This window comes from Camelus ferus, chromosome 15, assembly GCF_009834535.1.
Source record: "Camelus ferus isolate YT-003-E chromosome 15, BCGSAC_Cfer_1.0, whole genome shotgun sequence".
NCBI lineage: Eukaryota > Metazoa > Chordata > Mammalia > Artiodactyla > Camelidae > Camelus > Camelus ferus.
In genome coordinates, this window is record NC_045710.1 from 34,515,918 (window position 1) to 34,537,462 (window position 21,545).

Sequence of the window (21,545 nt, forward strand, 5' to 3'; positions counted from 1 at the left end):
CACAGTGAGGGAAGAAAGTAAGAGAAAATGGGCTCTGGGGTCAGAGAGGTCAGATAGACTGGGGTTCATGTCATCACTTTGACATTTCTATCCTGGCTTGGGCTAGTCACTTAATTCAATCCAATAAATATTTTTTGAATACTGAGTGTGTATTAGGCATTGTGCTGGATACTGGGGGAAAAATCCACTCTTGTGGTGTTTACAGTTTAGCTAAGCAGACAGACATTAAATAAGTCATTTCAATTGTGATGAGGGTTATGTGCTATTAGGGCACATCCAAAGGGGATTTAGCCTTGTCTAAGAAATCAGGAAAGATCTCTTTAGGGAAGTGATATTTTAAGTTGAGATCTGGAAGATGATTAAGAGTTAGCTAGGTGAGAGAACAGATAGTGCCAAGGTCCTGAGGTACCAAAACCTCTGAACTTCCAAGGAGACAAAAAGAAGCTACAGGGGCAGGAATGTTGATGGTGAAGCAGACAGTGGGGTGAGAAAAGGCTGGAACGCTGGGTAGAGACCATACTTCCTTGAGTTTCAGAAGCCACATTAAGCACTGGGATCCATATTTATAAGTCCCCAACAATAGTCAGGCCAACTACTAACTACTACCTCTGTTTTCAGCAGAGGTTTGGCTTGGTGAGATTTGTATTTTACAAAAACTTTTCAGGTTACCTATGGAAAATGGGTTAAAGACAGCTAAGAGGATAGGGGGACCTAATTGGGGGAGCACTACAGGAGTCTAAATGGAGAAGTGACTGTGATAGTGGAGGTGAGAGACCATTAGAATAACATGGCCAATGAATGGAGACAGAGGACTCAATGAACACTGTCCAATGGGCAAATTTTTCAGCGGTGATGGTGAGTAGTGGATGAGTAGGGGTAGATTATGCATTTTGTTTTAGACGTACAGATTTTTAGAGACTTGTGAGATATCCGAGCAGAAATGTTGAACAGGCCTGGAGCTCAGAGAGTGGGCTAGGCTCTGACAGTAGCCATGAAAGTCGAAACATACACACTGCAATTAAAGTTCCTGAATGAATGTGATGGCCAGGGTTAAAGTGGGGCAAAAGTCCAGGGAACCCCAATGGTTAAGGCCCAGGGAGAAATGGAGCCCACAAAGGTCCCTGAGGAGGAGCAGTGAGCCAGGGTTGTGGGGAGGAAGAAAACCTGGAGAGTGTAGCGACACTGAGTCAAGGAAATGGAATTTTTAGAAGCAGTATTAAGTGGAATTACCATTTTAATTAGGATAATTAAAGTCCTTATCTCATAGGACTATTGTGAGGATTAAATGAGATAACATACACGAAAATATTTTAGTAATTCATAGAGGCTTGTAAATGTTGGATATTCTCTTTAGCAGAGGAATGGGGGTGTATGGGGTTAGGAGGAGGCTGGGAGAACAGAGCCAGGATGTTCCTTCAAGTAACTTCGCAGCACCTAGTGTATCTAAAGCAAACTTATAGTCAATTATTGACATTGGGACCAGCCAGCCTTTGATACAGCACAGTGTAATTTTGGAAACCAGGAAAAACTCTCTTGCTCTAAAAAACCTCTCCACCTGCTTAATATTGCTTAAAAATCCCTTCTGGGGAAGACCTAGAAACCATTTCATTCCATAATAAAAGATTTTAAAATGCAAATACCTGGGGCAGTTACTACAGTAATGTGAAGGAGACAGTTAAGTTTAATTATGTTATCAATTTTTTTTTTTTTTTGAAACTTCAGGAAGGCACCCAGAACCAGGAAGGAGCAGTGATGGGAGGGAGGGCTTGGTCACTGAGCGGAAACAGAAGAGATGGGAGACACCAAAGGCAAATTTCACTGATTTCTCAGTCTCACAAATTTGCTTAAGTCAGAATCTGTTTATCTCCACGTCTGTCTGGAAAAAATACAACTTTGGTATAAATGTCTATTATGTCCAACCAGTTGGCTGCTACCAGCCCTTAACTTATAGCAGAAATTATGCATCTCTCCTGTAGTCTTCTCTGGCAGGTGTAGGTGACCTAATAATGTCTAGAATATAAATAGAACAGATTCCTAGCCCTGCCTAATTTAGGGTACTGATGGTGTGGAGTGGACCCAGGGGTTACTGAGTTGAACCACTGCAGGAATCACTAAATCTGGCCCTCTAGGGATTGTGTATCTGGGAACTGATCCTGGGAAACTGATCTTCCCTTTACTTTCACAGTGAGCACTCAAGAATGTGCTGGGTTCTTAGGTTACTTGTACCTGGCGGGCAGGCAGTCCTAAGCGAGAGAGTCTTCAGAACAGAATGGAGGACTAAGGAAATAATAAGCCCTGTTCCCCTCCTAAGAGAATGGGAAGGGAGCGTCTGCAGGCCCTGAAAGGCTCCTCAGACAACCTAATGGTATCACTGCGTGGACAGCAGGGCACTGAGGGCTGGTGAAGCCCCTCTGAAAGCTGGAAGGCTGCTGAGTCTGCATCTGTGCAACCTACATAAGCAGCAGTGTCCTTGTCAGTACATACCTGTCAATCACTATCATCTGCACAGTCAGGCTTGTGTTTATACAACTGTTTCTCTTCTGGAGACCAACTATGCCCTTGTAGTACCTTAAATCCATGAAGCTATTTGTTACAATGGGGTTCTGAATAATTAACTGAAGATGGCCCTTTACCTCAACTCAATTGTGTTTGCACCTATTAAGCACCCAGGATGTGCCCTCTGGAGGCCAGAGGAGCAGAACAGTCCTTGCCCTCAAGGGGATTTGTCAAAGTCCAGTTGGGAGATGTCAGGTTCAACAGATGACGACTCCCCCAATGGCACAAGTCTCCCTCCCCCGTCATGCCTCTCTTCTCCACGGCCTATCCTACCCCAGCTCCTGGACTTGAGGCAGATCTGCTGAAGAAGCTCCAGGGGGCCTCAGGCTCACCCTGACTGCTGGTCCGCTTTCTGCCTGAGCCCAGCTTTGGTAATCAGATGCTGCTGCCGTCTCCTTGGTGCCTCAGTAATGCCTTGGACTCTGCATAGTATCTTCACACTTCTGATTTTCCTTGTTAGGAGCAATGGTACCATCTCCCCATACCACTCTGGTACGAACTGCACCCAATACATGTTACATCCTATGGTGCCAATATTGACCTGGCCCTCTGTCTGTCACATTCTGCTTTGCCTGCAGACTGAACTTCCCATCTTCAGCTGGCTCTAGACCCCTGGTATATGTACCTGCTCTCTTGTCCCCAATTCTAGTGAACAGATCTAATTCTAGAATTTTCTCCCTAATCATCAGTCCCATACCATTTCAGTTAATCATAGATGTGCAGCTATATCATGACTATGACAAAAGAAAAGGAGTAAGAAAATAAAAAAAGCAAGACAATGTGCAATGATGGAACACACAAAACTGAATGATTCCAAACGAGCACACAGTGGGTGTTCTGCTGGACCAGACCTGCATATTCCAGGAGAGGAGTTCGTCATTCAATCATGAGGGCATATTATTCTCAAGATGCAGCAATAAGGTAAGAAAAAAGGGAGGAAGAACAGCAAAAAGCTAAGGGATTCAGTGAAAGACCCAAAAACAAAGTGTCTGGCAAGCTGTGCACCAAGTTTCATACCAGTAAAAGAGATCATTTCATCCAATGATTAGAAGAATTTGATACCATAAATACTTAAAACACAAGGTCAAAATCGGAATTGATGAGCCTTTCTCCATGTGATTGACTGTATCATCCAGCCATCCAATCTAGAAATCTGGTGTTAAAGCAAAAATGAACACAAAGACTTCAAAAATTGAGCATAGAATGGAAGGCATTATTGCCATTTCCTTCATGTCATTCTTATACATGAATAAATGAGTGTGTGTCTTAAACTGAGATCTCCCCTAAATCAGTGATCTTGTGTATCTGACTCAGCCCATCAATGATTCTGGATGGTGATGGTGGGAAGATTTTCTTGTAGAGTGAACAAAGATTCTTTTTTTCCTCTTTAGCCCAATTTCAGCCTGTTCTCTTTATGAAATACTTGGGCATTCAATTTTTGTAACTCATGAGTTCCTGTATATTTATCTTCTGGGAAAATTAACAAAACATATTTGCAAATGGAAAATAATTTGCTGGTATTTTCCCCCTTTTTGGCACATGAATAAACTGGATGTTCTGACAAACTCAGTATCTCTTGTTTTGCTGACTGCCTTGCCCAATATTTTTCTTCAGCAATTTCACTGCAGTTATTTTTTTCTCACAAAGAAATATGTTTCTTCACATTTAAGAGGCACAAATTGTTGCTCCCACTTTTCAAAGGAGATGTTGTGTTTCCAGATTTAGAAAGACACTTCCAGCTGCCAAGCTCTGTCAGACCCTGCCTTGGCTTAATGAGGAATGTTTCTGTTTCTCTTCGGCAAAGAAAAAAAGTAAAGCCCCCAAATTATTTAAGTGTCTTTTAGTTTCATTTAGAGGCCAAGAGAAGCAGTTATGTAAAAATCTGGAGGAATGAGCTTGGGTTGAGGATTTGAATTCAACTATCAAATGTTGTACCTGGCTTTGCACAGATTGGTTAAGTTTCTGAGCCTCTGTTTCCCTGTTGGCATAATGGGAAGGTTGAACTACAACCCTTTTTGGAGTCTGTTCTAATCTTTTGATGCATTATTCTCCTTTATTGTTGCCTGTTTTTGTATGTGTATACCCTCTCCAAAGGAGAGGAGACAATGTTTTATTGTAATGAAGTGGCCAAGGACTCTCTCTGTTGAAACCATAGGGGATGACAAGTGGTTAACACCGGGACAGAAAAATTAGCAGGCTTGGACTGGGGAGGGAAGGACTTCCTCTCCTCTTTGGGAATCTGATCTGATGATTCATGGAAGAGATCTGATTTGGGGTATATCTTGTGGTTACTTTGGAACTTCCATGGCATTCCTTAGCAGGGGAGGACTTTTGGTATGTGGCTCTTTCCCTAAAGATCTATAACACTGGTGCCTGATGCACCTGAAGTGGATGATGCGTTTGGAAGAAGGAATGTTCTTGTCCACCCTGTACTCTGAAAAACCACTGCCAAATTGGTAGTGAACCTCAGATTCAATGGCGACTCCTCAAGGCACAGGGCCAGTAGTGAACTACTGGCTTTGGTGGCAAGGTGGACACACTAACTTCAACTTTTTCTGGCATGGACCTTACCCACTGTAGCATTTCTTTAGGTGAAAGAATTTGATGGACTCCCTGTTTTCAGCAGCTCTACAGTGAAGCTATGGCTACAGCAACAGTGGTGAAGAACAGTTTCTTCTGGCTGTCGAATGGATTTTCTTTGAAGTGATCTGGCTAAGTACTTGTGGGCTTCTTGAATGTATCACAGATAGGGAACCCCAGGAGAGAAGAATGGATTTCCTCCATTCTGGGAGTGCATAATTTTATTGTACAGCAAGCACAATGTTCCAGTCATGCATATACATACATATATTCATTTTCATATTCTTTTTATTAAAGGTTATTACAAGATATTGAATATAGTTCCCTGTGCTATACAAAAGAAATTTTAAAATCTATTTTTATATATAATAGATAACATTTGTAAATCTCAAACTCCCAAGTTTATCCCTTCCCATACTCTTTCCCCCGGTAACCATAAGATTGTTTACTATGTCTGTGAGTCTGTTTCTGTTTTGTAGATGAGTTCATTAGTGTCCTCTTTTTTCTTTTTTAGACTCCACATATAAGTGATATCATACGGTATTTTTATTTCTCTTTCTGGCTTACTTCACTTAGAATGATGATCTCTAGGTCCATCCATGTTGCTGCAAATGGCATTATTTTATTCTTTTTTATGGCTGAGTAGTATTCCATTGTATAAATATACCACAACTTCTTTAACCAGTCATTTAAAAATGGACATTTAGGTTGCTTTCATGTCTTGGCTATTGTATATAGTGCTGCTATGAACACTGAGGTGCATGTATCTTTTAAAATTAGAGTTACCTCCAGATATATGCTCAGAAGTGGGATTGCTGGATCATAGGGTAAGTCTATTTTTAGTCTTTTGAGGAATCTCCATATGGTTTTCCATAATGGCTACACCAAACTACATTCCCACCAACAGTGTAGGAGGGTTCCCTTTTCTCCACAGCCTCTCCAGCATTTATCGTTTGTGGACTTTATAATGATGGCCATTTTGACTGATGTGAGGTGATACCTCATTGTAGTTTTGATTTGCATTTCACTGTTAATTAGTGATATTGAGCATTTTTTCATATGCCTATTGGCCATTTGTATGTTTTCACTGGAGGATTGCTTGTTTAGGTCTTCTGCCCATTTTTGGATTGGGCTGTTTCTCTTTTTGTTATTAAGTTGTATGAGCTGTTTATATATTCTGGAAATAAAACCTCTGAAGAGTTATCATCTGCTGCAAATGGGTGAAGTAGGATATTTCAATTATACCATATTTTTTTAGTTTCTCCTACAGATAACAATTATTTAATAAATGCTTGTGGACTGAATGAATGAATAAATGAAACTGATGTCAAATAGAAACTGAGAATAAAGAAGTTCTCTTGGCCATTAGCTATTTGTCTTAATTTATCCTCTAATGTGTGGTTGGTGTTGAACAATGAATAGGTGTTGCGAGAATTGGCTCATTTCTTTGCTTGGAGGTTTTGATTTTATTTCTTCATTTTTGAGCAGACGCCATTCAATCTGAGAACTCCAACTTCCTTTTCTTTCCATTTTCACTTTTTTCTATATTCCATTCTTTCTCTTTCTGCTCTCTTCCATCCTAGTCTTCCACTTTTAAAAACAATTGTCAGAAGAGAGAAGGTTAGAGTTGAAGGAAATTAATCAATTTCTAGAGTGAGCCTGGGAGCATTCCTTTGTGTATTCCCCCTACACACACCTTCAGCTCTGAGATGGTGAGCAGGCAACAAATTCAAAGTCGCTCAAAGTCTCGAACTCTCAGTCTAGTAAAGTGTTTGGGGGCGCTGAGTCATCTCAAATCCTTAGGGTAGCATGGGTGCCATACCAAGGGAGTTCCAAGTGCAGACTTTTCTTCAAGGTTATCTCTTTTTGTATGACAAACTACTGTAAAATTTAGTAGCTTGAAACAATCACCATTTTATTAGATTTCACTATTTTGTTGGTTGGAAGTTTGGCAGTTCTCAGTCGGGTGATTCTTCTGCCCCATCTGGGGTTGCCTGGGATTGCTCAGGGTATATAGCTGTGGCTAGTCTGATCTGGAGGGTCCAAGGTGGCTTTTCTCACATTCCTGTCGTCTTAGCAGGAATGGCTCTGGCTGGAAGGTTGGCTTGGCTGTCCTCTCTCCACATAATCTCAGGGCCTTTGCACATGGTTTCTCTGGCAGGCCAGCCAGACGTGTTCTGTGGCTACTCAGGGTTCCAAAAGAGCAAGGAGGAATCTGCCTGTTCTCTTAAAGGCTAGCCCAGAACTAGCAAAGCTTTCCTTTCACTGTTCTCGGATGGCTAATTTTATGTATCCTGTCAACCAGCTCATGAGATGCCCAAATACTTGATTAAACAGTATTCTGGGGTATATTTGTGAGGATGTTTCTGCATGAGATTAGCATTTGTATCAGTAGACTGAGTAAAACAGATTATCCTTCCTAATGTGGGCATCATCAAATCCACTGAAGGCCTCAGTAGATCAAAAAGGCAGAAGAAGGGAGAATCTGCTCTCTCTGCCTAACTGCTTCAGCGGGGACACTGGTGTCCCTCTGCTCTTGGATTGAGTCTTACATCACTGCTCCTGGTCCTCAGGTCTTTGGATTCAGACTGGAACTTATACCACTGGCTTTCCTAGGTCTCCAGCTTACAGATGACAGATGTTGAGACTTTTCAGCCTCCATAATCATGTAAGTCAATTCCTTATAATAAATCTCCTCTCTCTCTACACACACACACACACACACACGTATATATTCTGTTTCTCTGAGAACTCTGACTAATACAACTGTGCCAACTCAGCATCGGGGAGGGGAAACGGAACCCACCAATCTATGGAAGGAATATAGAAGAATTTTCAGCCATCTTTAACCCACCACAGAGGCTTATAGGTTGCATGCTAGTGCACACATAACTGGAATTGCCCTCTACTTGGAATCAGAAAAATGAATCTATGATTCTATGTGCTGAGAGATACCTGGCATGGAAACACCTAGGTCCACTGAATCAACACTGTGTCTATCCTGATGGAATGAAGCGGAGACTTGTGTGCTGTTAAACACCACACTAATATCTACAGAAGGTTCTGGCTCTAATAGCCAAAATTAAGAATTTCAAAAGGGCAACCCCTAGTATTAGGTTGTTGGATGATCTTCATTCTGATCTCTGAGCTGTTTCCTCTTGTTGGCTGTGATAGAGAGAAACACTGGATCCTTATCCTGAAACATTCTCCAGTGTGACCTCGATTGCATTCCACCCTACACTGCTAAACTCAACCCCATTTTTTGGATAAAACTAATAGACATAAGAAGTCCCAATTATAGAGTGCCTGGTGCACTACAGTTTATTTCCAGTCCTCCAAGTAACTGTGCATGTGCCATGTGCTATCCCCATTTTGTAGATGAGGTAACAGCAGCTCAGAAAGGTTATGGAACCAGTTTGAGGTTATGTAGAAAGTTGCTCATTTGCTGTTTAAACTAAGGCCTGCTTGGCTCCAAAGCTCCTCTACCCAACGTGATTTTTGGAAAATCAGAGCACCTTATAAAACAGCCATCATGTACTGCCTGAGAAAGCACAGAGCCAATGAGGCAGGACTGAGCAGCCAGCAGAAATTCCGCAGCTCAGTACTGTGCTCAGCCACCACCCCGCTGACCCTATTGCTGGGCTACCAACATGTTTTCATTCCAGCCACACCCCTCTTGGAGAAATCTTGATACACACAAAAGCATCAAGAGGCAGAGTGATTTGTCCTTTTTCAGAAATGCTTTCTTTTTATAAAATATCTCTCTGTTAACTTCCTTTGAACAGAGAGCCCTATTAGGGTTATTTAAGGAATAATTCAATATGCAAAGAACTGAGAAAAAGAAATCAGCTTGATATTATTCCCCCTCACAATACCTATATGGGTTAGTCTGGCCTTGGAAAAGCTAGTATTGAAAGGAAATGGGAAAGTCGCTGGTAAGGCTGGGAAAGTCTCCAGGCTCCAATATAATCTGACCCAAAGAGAAGGCGAGTAAAGGGAGGGTGGGTGGAAGTGTCCTAGATGGCCATCCTCAAGCCAAAACTGGCCATCAGATGAGTCTGTATCTTCTAGAAATGGGCTTCTCTCAGAACCCCTGAGATTCCATCCCTGCATGGGAGCAGCCTGGGAAAAGTGTGGCCCTCACAACAAGGCAGCGATGGATTTCAGAGTGTGGCACTTGGGCCCTTGGTCAGTGAGCTTCCTCATAACTGGATGCATATAAGGTTCATTCTCATGGCTGCCACACTAACACTGCACTGAGCATACATAAGATGCTTCATAAATGTATGTGGGAACATGGTCTCCGAAGCAGTCTTCTAATACTCTGTGCACATCCTGCTTCTGTGCTTTCACTCAAATTTTTCTCTGCTTTGCTTGTTCTTCTCTTATAGCTACATTTAGGAGCCAGCTCAGATCTTGCTTCCAAAAAGCCTTCTCCAATCCTCACTTCCAGAATCATTCTTACGCCTCTTCTTGGTACCCACAGCACTATTTCTGTACTTTTATCATTGGATCTAATATAGACTAATGCACTAGAATTACTCATTTGCATACAAGAGGTTCTGGAGACCTGGGGTAATGTCTTATTCACTTTTTGTGTCCCCCACCCCCACAGTTTAACATAGGGCTTTGTACATACTAAGTGCTTAATAATTGGTTGTTGAATTTGTTGAGATTCTTGCAATAGGATGTACCTGAATATATCTTTAGGAATAAGTGGTGGTACAGTTCTGCCAAGAATCTCTTACAAGAACCTCAAATAGCATGTCTCAAAATGAACCACTTATCTGCTCCCCAAATCTACTTCATGCCCACTATGTCAGTGCACGGTTCTCATGCTCCAGGGCCTAAGCCAGACAACCTTGGTCTCCTTCTAGGCTGCTGCCCTGGGTCACATCCAGTCTTACAGGTGCTACTCTGGAAGGGTCTCTGATCTTCTCTCCATCCCGGAGGCCTCCATCATTTCTCACCTAGAAGGCTATCCTGTTTCTACTGCCCTCCCCCCTTGGAAGCCTCTCTACAGTCCCTTGAGTCATGGCTGGGACTAGAATGTGGAGTGGGGTGCTAAAGGCATGAAGTTTAAGGAGATACTACTCTCAGGATCTTGCAAGTGCTGAGAGTGGAACTCTCCTTAAATTTTGCTCCGTAGGTGCCTTATTCCGCTCACTCTAGTCTCAGGCTTGCCCAGAGTCCAACTGTGACAATGACTTTCCTTACTGAAAGTCCTTCTAGCAATCTTCATTACAGTGGGTCCCAACCATGGCTGTGCATTGCCTGCAGACTTTGGTGAAAATACACTCTTTGATCCCACCCCAGATTGAATCAGACTGGATGTAGATACGGCTCAGGAATCTGCACAGCCAGGTTTGGGAACCACTGGCTCGTAGTATAGTACCAAGTCCAAACTCTTGGAATAACATTTACAGTTCCTCCCAACCTGGCACCTGCCTGTTTCTGGCTTCATTTTCAGTTGGTTTCCTCTAGGCAGGCAGCCCATAGGCAGGTCACACCAAACATCTCATTGGACCCCCAGGTATGTCCTGCATCTTGTGTCTCTGTGTCTTTCGTGGGGTTGCTCCCTCCACTCAGCATGCTCCTCTTACCCTTGCCTATTCCCCCAGGCAAAATTCTACTCATTCTTCAGGATCTACTTCAAATGCCATCTTCACTTCTGGCCTTTAATAGAATGATTTCTCCAACACTGTTGTATATTTTGTACATAACATCATCAGCAGTGTGCGTCACATTGTGTCACATTGGTCCCATGAGGGCCCCCATCCCTGTCCAGGTTCTGGGGTCAGGAACTGTTTACTTATATTGGATCTGCAGTGCCTCACATCTTGCCTGGAGCATAGTTGAGTACTAGTTAAATAAGTACTAACTGGTTAAGTTTAAATTTCCACAGCACCTAACATAATGCTTTGAACATAAGTCTTTAAAAATATTTGTTGAATGAATAAATGAACAAAGAAATGAATATGGGCCAGAGTTTACTATCACCATTTACTCACTTCCAGGGAACTAGTGTGTTCCCTGGAACTAGTTACTAGTTTCAGTAACACATGGTAGAGCTCAAATGTCAGTGTGTATAAATAAGAGTTATCTGGGGTATTATTAAAAATGCAGACTCCTGGCCACACTCCCAGAGATGCTGAATTAGTAGGTCTGGGTGGGGCCTTGGAATTTACATTTGTAACAAGCATCTTGGGTAATTCTGAGATAGGTGGTTGGTCCACAGGTCACATTTTGGAAACACTGCAGGGAGCATTTGGTCTTCAGCAGGTGGTGTTCACTCAAAGTTCAACCCTTAACATTACAGATATTCTGGAGTCTTGTCAGGAGGATGTGGTAACAACAGCAGGTCTAATCTGGCATCTGATGGGCCTTTTGCCTCTGGGAAGGCCATTCTTGGGACCATCTTTGGATCCTGCCATGGCAAGAATAATATCAGGCCCTGTAAGTTTGGTTGCAAAGACTCTGGTTTCTGGCCTGTGGCTGCTCTCCCCTGCTCTGACACACATCTCAGTTTGGAAGCCCTGATTTTCAATGGTGGCCAGGCCTGAGTGGTTCCTTGCCTTGCTCCTATTCTCCAGACACCGCTTCTGCAGTTGCTTCCACAGGGCTATTGCCTTCCTCAGCATCATGCTTCCTCCAGCCTCACCTCCCAAGAGTGGTTCAGGTGGGCCTGGTGGAAGGAGGCCAGGAAGCCGATCCCATAGCTCTAAGTCCCAGTCTGATCTCTGCCGCAACCACCCACCAGACCTACCACAATCACATAAAGTCAGCAGGCACTTACTGAGCACCTGCTACAAACAAAGAACAGGCTGTAGAACCTCCAGGGCCCCAGAATTCAGGTGTAAAATCCCTTGCAGTTCCAGGTGCTCCAAACTGAGCAAAGACAACCAAATAAAGCCTATTTCATTTTAACTTTCCCTTGAGGATCAGGGACATAAATGCCCTTTCAGAACAAAACAGTCAGCTAGAATGTCGTTATTTGGAAATGGTTAAGTCCATGTCCCCTCTGCAAGATCCCTTGAGGGAATTAATGATTAGCTCTCATCTTCCCTTCTCTCCCTGACATTCCTCTAGGTCCTGTGTGGAGATGGGAGAAGCAGCCGACCGGCCAGAGAGAGGCACTTCTGGGTATCTGGAGCCTACAAGCAGAACTTTGTGTTCTGGGAAAACCTCAGCTGAGGAAGCAGCACTTGGAAACTCAGAAGAGGTCAGGACACTCGGGGGTGGGAGGAGAGAAGGCCTGTAGATCCCCACATTTCACCAGCCCATGTTTAGGTCATCTAACTGAGCGTACTAACTTAGCACCCTCTCTTCAAGTTCAAGGGGGAAGAAGGGCAACAGGTACAAACATGAATAAGCCTTCAAGTAAGAACAAGAGGTCAGCTGACTTCCGAAAGACATGTGGGTCATGCCAGATCTCCTTAGCTCGACACTCTGTGCCCACCCACCAGCTAACCCCAAGTCTCACTAGTCCTGGTACTTGTACTTCTCACACCTGCAGGCATGACCCCCACCCTGTAGTTTTTATCCCGTGACTGCAGTTCTTACCATAACACTTTTCTGAATCACTTTTCTGAATCACTTTTCTTTTCTCGACTTAGTTTCAGTCCATCTCCTCCAGGAAGTCCTTCTTGTTCTATTAGCTGACAGTAGGCACACACTTGGCTGAGCTCTATTCTGATGCACCAGCTTCCTAGCATTCCCACCCCTAAAGAATCCTTTTGGTATATTCCTCAAGAGCCATGTTTAGAAGGATTTAAGTCTACTGATCACATTTATTTTGTAGGTATTCATTTACTATTTACTTAACTGCAGTAAACCAATGAATCACATATTTCCCCATTTTTACTAAAAGATGATCCAATCTCAAAGAGAGTCCATCTTCCCGGCTTGATTATCTTTGTAGTACTCTTGGTGCCAAAATCACCTCTCAACTCTCCATACTCTTTGTCTTCATTATTAAGTGTTAGGAAAGCATTTTAATTATATACTACACTATTATTTGATATAATATCAAAACAGTTGTTCCTTTATTCTCTAATAAAAAAGAACAAATGAATGATTTTCAAAAAATTTTTATCAAAATTGACTCAAAAAGATTTTTCAAAACTCAAACCATGGAAGAAATTGATAATGTTATCAAAGACTGCCCCTGCCCAGATCATTTAACAAGTTGATTAGTTTAAACCTTTAAGGCAGAAATGCTTCTGATGCCATTAAACTCATTCAGCAACGAGTTAAAGAAAAAGGGGAAGAAGTTCCTTTTTTTTATGAAGCCAATATATCATTGGTACCAAAACCTCATAGAGATCCCATGCATATACTGCACGCCTCATTCAAACATTGCCCCACAACACTGTCCACACTACACACACCACACATACCCCCATACTACCACACACACTATAAATAGGAACATACCACATATACACACCACACACTATTCACACATACACATGTATCACACTACACAAGTACAAACATGCACTATTCACACATGAATCACCCACACACTACCCATACCGCATCACATCTATTCACACCATACCCACGCCATACTCACACCACACAAATCACACACACACACACACACACACACACAAACACAAAATATGCTAAGGTGCTCTCACTTTTACCTGTGAGGCAAAAATCTTAATCAAAATATTAACAAAGAGAATCCAGAAGTCCATTAAAAGAATACACTGTGATAGACTGGAGCTCATTTCAGGGGGGATTCAATTTTAGAAAATCTATTAGTGTAATTCACCCTATTAATAGTCAAGGAGAAAAGTCATGATTACATTCAAAGATACAGAAAAGGAATGTAATAAAACTGAACATTCATTTAGAGTAAAACAGTAACAATAATAAAAGCTAACATTTATTCTGCCCTTATTATGTACCGGGCACCATCTGATGTGCTTTGTGTGTGTTTTGTCATTGAGTCCTCACCATCACCGAGTGATGAAGGTTCACCAGGCTCATTCTACAGATAACCAGACTAAATCTTAGCAAGTTTAAGGATCTTGCCTCAGGTCACATAGCTAGAGCAGGAACTGTATATAGCTGGGAAGTGACATATTCCTAACCACCGTGTGAAAATAGGAATACAGGAATACTTTCATAATCCAATAGATATATGAATTCCAAATCATAATTCAATGTCATGAATAACAGGAAAACAATGAAAACATTTCCACTAAAATCAGGAATAAAATAAGTGTGTCCACTACCAATGCTATTACTTAATATTTTTCTGGAAGAGCTAGCAAATGCAATTACGAAAGAGAACCAATAAAAACTGTAAATGCCATAAGAAAAGAGGCAAAATTCTACTTACTGTAGATGATGTGACAATTCACCTGAAACCACAAGAAAATAACAAAAAGCCATTAGAAACAATGTGAGAATTCAGGAAGCTAGTCAGTCACATATTTAATTATTTTTTAAAAAATCAATAACTTTCCTGCATGCAAAAAGCAACCAGGTAGAAAACTTAATGTAAGAAAACATTTTATTCACAAAAGCAATGAAAAAATGAAATACTTAAGAATAAGTTGACAAAATTATATATACTGTATTATACGAAGAGAAAGGTATATATAACATTGAGAGATATGAAAGAAGACTTCAATCCATCAAGAAACAGTTCTACCTTTGAGAGGAAAACAAAAGAATACACAGTGTAAATTTCATCTATAATATAAAGTCAATGTCATTCCATCAAAATACAAAAGGATTTGTAGAAGAATTTGATGAAATTTAAACTTAATCTAAAGGAATAAACTTATAATAGTAGGAAAAGTTATGAAAAGTAAAGGAGGGAAATAAGCCCTACCAGATATTCAGATATATTATAAAGTTATAGTAACTATAATACTGTGGTTCCTACTTAATAAGAGACTGGCAGGACAATGAAACAGAATAGGATGGCCCATGAACAGACCCCCAAACATGCAGCAATTTACACATAATGCAGTAAGTGATACAGGTATCATTTCCAATCTATGCGGAAAATAGATCAACAAATAGTATTGATAGCCACTTAGAAAAATAATAATTCTAGATGCTCATTTCACTCCTTATACTAAAATACATGTCAAAGGGATTATAAGAAAAATGTACAAATGAAGCTATAACTGTATTAGAAGAAAATATGAATGTATATTTTTATAATCTTGGAATGGATAAGGCCTTTCTTTTTTTAAATTTTTATTTATTGAAGTGTAGTCAATTTACAATGTTAGTTTCAGGTGTAAAGTAAAGTGATTCAGTTATGTATATACATATATATACACATATATTTTCAGATTATTTTCCATTATAGCTTATTACAAGAAACTGGATATAGCTCCCTGTATATACAGCTATATAGCAGGTCCTTGTTATCTATTTTATATATAATAGTGTGTATCTGTTAATCCCGAACTCCCAATTTATCCCTCCCCTCTTTGATAAGGCCTTTCTAAACATGAAAATTCCTAGATTATAAAAAGGGGAAAGTAACTACATAAAATAATAAGCTTCTGTGGTCAAAAGCTACAAACTTCCAGTTATAAGATAAATAAGTCCTGGGGATGTAATACATTACAGCATGGTGATGATAGTTAACAAATGTATTACATACTGGAAGTTGGGAAGAAAATAGATCTTAAAACTTCTCATCACAAGAAAAAAATTGTAATTATGTGTGGTGATGGATGTTAACTAAACTTATTGCAGTAACTGTTTCACAATACATATATATAAGAGATCATTGTGTTACACCTAAAACTAATACAACGTATATGTCAATTATTATTCCATTTTTAAAAAGCTACGGTTCAAAGACATTAGGAAAGAACAAGTTGGAGGGAAAGTACAACATATATAACAAGCAAATAATTTATTGATTACTCTAATAAGCAAAAAACACTCATCAATAAGAAAAAGATGAACAATGGAATAGAAAAATGGACAAAAGGGTGGCAAACCACAGGAAAAAATGCAACTAATCAGTAAAGCAAGAGAAAATTTTCTCATTTCACTAATAATTAGAGAAATGCAAAATAAAATAATAAATTATAAGTTTTTACTTACACATTAGGAAATAATTAAAAATTGATAATATCCAGGGTGGGTGAGAAGTGTATGTCACTTTCATACATTATTGGTGACAATCTATATTGGCATAATGTTTTTGAAAGAAACTTTGGCAACATCTACTAAAATTTTGAAAGCTCTTAGCATGTTATGGCTTAAATTGTGTCACACCCCTCCTCCAACAAAAAAGAGACATGGGGCAGGTGGATATAGCTCAGTGGTAGAGCAAATGCAAGAAAATAGCTACATGAAGATAGAGTCAAACAGGGAGGTTGCCATGTGACGTTGAAGGCAAAGATTGGAGTTATGCAGCTGTAAGGCAGAGAACACCAATGATTGCCAGCAAACCACCAGAAGCTGGGAAGAACAAGGACAGGCTCCCCTACAGATTTCAGAGGGAGCATGGTCCTGACATCTTGATTTTGGATTTCTAACCTTCAGAACTGTGAGACGATATATTTCTGTTGTTTTAAGCCACCCAGTTTGTGATCTTTGTTACAGCAGTTCTAGGAAATTAACACAAATGACAGATTTCACATCTAAGAATTTATCCTACCCAAATACTCAATTATACATAATCAAAGATGTCCATTTCAGTGTTGACTGCAATGTTGAAAAGCTGGATGCTATCCAAATATCTATCAGTAGAGAGCTGTTTAAATAAATTATGATGCTTCCTTAATGGAATACTAAGCTGTGGTTAAACGCAATAAAGTAACTAAAAATGCATGAATTCACGGACATTCAAGATTAATCGGTAAGTTGAAAGATCAAGTTGTAAGGCACAAGCAGTGTATGATACTAAATTTACCTTTTAAAAACAGTCTTAATAACCCACTAGTATGTGGACAGAAAAAAACACTGATGTATTTTTCACAAGTAGTCTTTTCATGGTGGTGAAGATTCAATATGAGGAACTTTCATTTTCCACACTGCATATATCTATACGATTTAAAGATTTTAAAATTGGCATGTATGGCTTTTGTCTTCAGAAAAATCATTTTATTATAAATTCTGTGAGGAAGATTCATATCTCATCTTAGCATTCTTCTGAGTTTTCAAATCAACTTCCTTGGAGCAGCTACAATAATCTCTCACCTTTCCAGAACTCAGCTGACAATTTCCCCATGTAGAAATTGCTATACAGTTGACCCAAATGAAGAAATTTGGTAGGACTCAATTTGCTGTCCCTTACGTCCTCTGTCAGAGCCTTTTAACCTTCTCTTGACACCTTCGTTACTCTAATTTCTAGAATATAGCAGTTTAAAAGAGGGGTAAGGGACTGCTAGTGGTTAAGTACACTGACAATAGAGAGGGAGGTTTTCAGAAAAACTATAAAAAGTCATTACAAGGACTTACACGTACATAAATCTGGGTCATTTAATATACGAATCAACCATCTTACGTGTCTCAGCAACCTCTGAGGTCATCTTTCTGTTGTATTTCTATTACAACAGATTATAATTTTTGTGACTCAGTCAAGAAAATGTTAAGTTAGGTTCCTTGTTTAAGAACTCAGGGAAGAATATGATATATTTGGTGCAGAGTTCCAACTGAATTGATTAAAATTAAAAGTGTGAGGCTTAAAGAAGCAAATACTCAGATATCTGGGAAATTTCCAGTGTCCAGAGAGACTCATTATCCAAGGGTTCTGGATAATCAAATATTTCCTCTCTTTTCTTTTCTTCTTAGAGCATTTGATCAAGGCCACCCACAGCTTAGAGGTTTTAGATGTCTCCAGTTGGACCATTTCTCACTAGCAGAGTAAACAGGGAGGAGACCGACTCGGAGGATGAGGTGCTAGGTGTGGCTTCACTTGGGGCCCCTTCCCTGAGATAATGGGCAGTGGGGAGGTTGCAGGGGACAGTGCTCGCACTGGGAATTCTCCACCCCACTCTCAGACTAGCTAAGCCCAAAATTGATTAGTTCAGCTTTGAAATAAATAATGTTTATTAAGCCTAATTTGCATGAAGCACAAAAACAATTATGCAAATTGTCAAAAGAAATAAACTTTGCTATAAGTGTTTCTTAACTTCAGAAATGGCTCTTCATTCTGCTTAGCTTTCTGAATTCTGTTTTCTAGTCACCTAGGCTGCTTTAACTACCTCCCTCCAGGGAGGACAGACAAAGAAAGAGCACTGTTTATAGGAATATTTCTTTATCAGAATGTATGCAAAGATAGGGCCAGGGTAGCATGGGTGTAATCACTGTAATTAGACCAAAATATATGTGCTACCTTCCCCATAACTTCCATGCTCTAGAACTATAGCTAAGATTTTAAGTCAAGCTGAAATTCAGTGTATAATTCACTTTTCGTTTCTTCTCTCTCATCTCTTTTTAAAAAGCTGGTATCCAGCGTTAAAGACAATGTGGTCCATATCCTTATAACTAAAATATAGCTTCATTTCTGTTCATGGAAATATGTAGTCAATTAACCATAATGTGGTCCAGACTTCCTTTGATATACTAAAATAAAAACATTCCAAGTTATTTACTTGAGAAGAGCTGTTCTAAGCACGCCCAGTAGCTGCTGTTTTTAATAATGCTGCTTTTAATGGGTGTGGGGCACTCTGGGAGGAGGGAGAATGTTCTCAAATATTATCACTGGACTTTTAGAGTGAAAAACATGACAGCTTATATTTAGATTTAGATAGAACTATCACTGAATAGTATTCTCTCAAACATATTTAACAATTTCTGTACTCCTTTCTCTTTTCAGGCAAGGGCAGAGAAGCAGGTGGGGGTGATCCCTTACAGAGATGCCTTACCCTGGAAATTCTCCCCAGAGGAGCAGAGAAGAGAGCTGTCTGCCTTTTACGTAGCATTTCTGAGGAGTAGTTCCCAAATGCTTATTCTTGGACATGGCAGGGCCAGATGTTCAATAATCTCCTGGAGAACATCAATTACAAAAACCAAGCAAAACAAAACCTCTGGTTCTACCCTAATTTGGAGGGAATAAGGGTGGGATGTAACAGAGGTATAGGTGGTAACCACTGATTTGGAAAGCGAGACCTTTCATTTGTAATTCGATGTTTGGGCTCTTTAGCATTTCTCTAATGTGTGACTTCAAGCAAATCAATCAACTTCTCTGTGCCACACACTGACCATGTATAAGGTGACAATGATATCAGTAAGTTCTACCTCAAAAGGATTGATGAGAATCAAGTGAGATTAGGTATGCAAAAGTACTTATTAATCTGTCAAGTATTTTGCAATTTTGGCTAGACTTAGATATTTAAATCCTAGTAGATTTGTGCTAAGTGATTTGGGAGATAAAAAGAACCACCATATGATTTGGGAGGAACTTTCAATCTAATTGGAGAGACAAGGTACAAATGAAATGGCATTAAAAACTGCATCTAATAGCATATTAAGCCACTAAAAAGCATGTTTAGTGTGTACTGTGGGCTCTGTGCTAGGGTAGATCATACCGGTGACTGAAAAGTGTAATATACAACAAGGATATTTTTCTGAAAGGGCTCCCAGTTTTGATGAAGAGAAAAATTTTCTCTATAACAGCAAATAATACAAAGACAATATAATCAATAATTTCTAAATTTATGGTCCTGCCTATAAATTGTTACTGTAAGAAGCTCTGGAGAAAGAATAGTAGGAACTGCTGTAGTCCATAAGGAGATGGAACTGCAGCTAGGCTGGGAGTTAGAACAGAAAAGAGAAAAGGGGGAGGTTAGGGGAACAGTAAAGTTTAAGCACAGAGGCAGGAACGAACATGAGGTAATGAGCACCAACAAGGAGACCATCCTGACTCCAACAGTGGGGCACATTATAGATGGCCTTAAAAGCTCAGCTGAGAAGTTTGTACTTGATACATGGGCGCATATTTTATGTACATGAGAGAGGCCTGTTTACAAACTTATACCTGAAACTCTAGGACTATGCTGTCCAGTATGACAGCAACTAGCCACATATGGTTATGGAGCACTTGAAATGTGGCTAGTCTGAATTGAGACATACTGTTAAGTGTAAAATGCATATTAGATTTGAAAGATGTAGTATCCAAACTAATCTCATTTAAATGTTTTATACTGATCATTTGTTAAAATGATATTTTTAATAGAGTTAAGTATTATTAGAATTAATTTCATTTGTTTTTCCTTTTCTTTTTAAATGTGGCTGCTAGAGAATTCAAAGTTACATATGAGAGTTGCATTACATTTCTGTTAGAAAGCACTGTTATAGAATGTCAGGATTCTTTAAAGAATCTTATTAGCATGAAGAGCCAACAGACACGGGAATTCTGGGAGAAACAGGGAGGCTTCCAGGCAGATGGTTGAGGAGGTGCCCAGGAAGCCAGAATTAACAGTATTGCTTTCCCCATCTCCCTGCACACACCAGGGAGAGCCATGGATGCACGCTGAAGTGGGACAGAGGCAAGGCAGTGGGACTTGGCCCTTGGATAGTACATACAGGTTAGTATTAAGGGAAATTTTTGTGTGCAACATTGAGGGATATCCTTCAACGAGAAAAACCACTGAGAAGTTGAGAGAGCAAGTAACATAAAAGAGTGGTAACAGGAGGACTTACGTTTAGGGACCAGAGCAGTAAAAGTTACAAGGCTAGAAGAATGACAGGGACCTCCCCCACCTTAGGAAAACATCATTGGTGGCTACATGAGCCACATGCTCTACCACTGGGCAGGGCCTCAGGGAGCAGGATAGCCTCTGGTGAGAAGAAACAGGGGTAGAAGTGGCTCCAGCTACCAGGTGGCAGAGTGATGAGCAACAGCTCTGGCCAAAAACATCAACTTTCTCCAAGGAGAACAAGCAAGATCCTAAGAGACTCAGCCAGGAAAGAGAGAGGTTTCTAACCATTTTGTTTGTTTAGTTCCAGAGTCAAAAATGATTTCTATTGCTAGATAGATGGATAGATAAATACATACACACTTACATAGATACATAGATACATGGATAAATACTCACACATTTATATCTATCTATTTATCTATATCTATCTGTCTGTCTATATATCTATTTATCTATCTATCTATAAATGTATGGGTAACAATAGAAATCTATATCTGTATCATATCTATGTATCTCTGGATATTAGGGGAAAAGTTTTGCTATCTGTAATGACTGTGCTCTAAAGAGAGTGTATTATGTTGATGAAGAGGCCCTCGTTTTTCTGAACATTTTGATGGATATGCTTATGCAAATTGGAGGTAGAAATCTAAGCTCTACTCCCTTCCTCAACCACTCAACCCTCATGCAGTGTCTGGATGTCAGCACTACAGTTTCAGAGAGAGAGGAAAACTACTATGCCAAATCAAGTGAGAAAAATTCAGAGGGGTG

At 40.1% G+C, this 21,545-nt stretch overlaps 1 long non-coding RNA gene across 2 annotated transcripts in view; it reads right to left on the bottom strand.

The window, feature by feature from the left end:
* Positions 1–21,545, bottom strand: part of LOC106729769 — a 230,439-nt gene that overhangs the window by 60,391 nt on the left and 148,503 nt on the right. Inside the window, exons 4-5 of one of the 2 annotated variants that reach the window (XR_004326314.1) lie at positions 14,492–14,513; positions 6,253–11,563 (exon numbers count right to left, since the gene is read on the bottom strand). This is a non-coding gene — a long non-coding RNA (uncharacterized LOC106729769). Of the gene's footprint in view, positions 1–6,252; positions 11,564–14,491; positions 14,514–21,545 lie in introns of those variants that run through there. The other variant, XR_004326315.1, reaches the window with a different exon arrangement.